Here is a 1,586-nt window from a genome sequence, read left to right on the forward strand (position 1 = left end):
TGCAAATGAGTTATGCTAATGAGCTCCTGCACCTCTTTTTCTACGAAATTACCCCTGTCTGCATCTGTGCAGAGTACAAGTTTACGTTAATGGCACAATGTCCACTAGGCACCAGCAGTGTGTGACCAGAGCTTGGCTCTAAAAGAACAATGGGGACTAGGATCCTGAGACGCCTAATCAACACCTATAGGAACTGTGGTGGGAAGTTCAAACCCTCCAATGGGACCTGTGGGTGGCACTCAGGGACTGTGTATAGTTGGTCATTTGACTGTTTGTTGGTTGTTGTGTTGTGTGCCAGTAAAGTATGAGCTGCTAATCACTCAGCGTCTGTCTTCACTACGCATCTAACGCAGTACACAAGATGCAGAAATGGTGTGGCTACATAATACTAGCTGGGGATACGTAGTACTTCTAAAGTGGGGACTAGTCTATGGGATAAGCACCTTTCATTATATCATAGCCAGGGCTATTTTTGGACAGGAACGCACAGGAACGGAGTTCCGGCTGGCTTCAGAGTTGGCCGTGCCCACTCTGCATGTGTGGCTACAGAGGGAAGGCCTGGAGAGCGACCCCCCCAGTGACTTCAAGGCAGGCAGGCCAGGGGAGGCCCTGGAAGGATCGGGGAGGCATTTAAAAGTCCAAGGGCCAACTTGCCTGGGCTTCCTGCAGCTGTGGGGCACCTGGGCAAGCCAAGGGAAGGCATGAGGTGTGGCCTAATAGGCTAATGAGCTGGGCTATCAGGGGTGTGGCCTAATATGCTAATGACTTTCTGATATTGTGTGTGGCCTATTATGCTAATGAGTTCCTGCTGGGCTTTTTCTACAAAAAAAGCCCTGATCATAGCAATGGCCCTATAAGTACAAGAAGCTGCAGCATTCAGGAAGATAGTTGAGGTAATGGTAAATCTAGCTTTCAACAGGCAAGTGGGTACTCCCCCCTCCCACTAAAATGGTCTGTTGAACACATCCCACACAAATCAACAAGAGGCAACCGTGGGTGAAAAGTGTGAGAAGCATTGGGTATGCACAACCCTCTATATCAAAAGGAGAATGCACTTTACCAGAATATATCACACCAACTGAACTGGCATTTATATCTAAGCAGTCAAAGGGCTATGGGGGTGGGGGGAGAATGGTCCAACTCCTCCTGCATCCCAGTTTTGTTAAGTATAGGACACAATGTCCCCTCATCGAACTTAAGTGCTGCCCCCAAATTCTCCAGGAATTTTCCAATCCACAGTTGGCAACCCTACTGGAAACTACCTGTGTAGGTAATTAATTTGCTGTATTGAAAGCATGTGTCACCAAAAGCAGGAGGAATTTAGACCACTAGAGTTGCCAATCTCCAGGTAGTGGCTGGAGATCTCCTGGAATTCACCTGGTCTCCAGATAACAGAGGTCTGTTCTCCAGGAGAAAACTGCTGCTTTGGAAGGTGGAATCTATGGGATTATACCCAACTGAAGTTCCTCCCTTTCCCAAACCCTGCCCTCCCCAGGCTCCACCCCTCAAATTTCCCAACCCAGAGCTGGCAACCCTATCACAGTCCACTGTCCAATTTCCACTAGGCCACCTATTTCAAATACATT

This window comes from Gekko japonicus, unplaced genomic scaffold, assembly GCF_001447785.1.
Source record: "Gekko japonicus isolate JY-2015 unplaced genomic scaffold, Gekko_japonicus_V1.1 scaffold27, whole genome shotgun sequence".
Lineage (NCBI taxonomy): Eukaryota > Metazoa > Chordata > Lepidosauria > Squamata > Gekkonidae > Gekko > Gekko japonicus.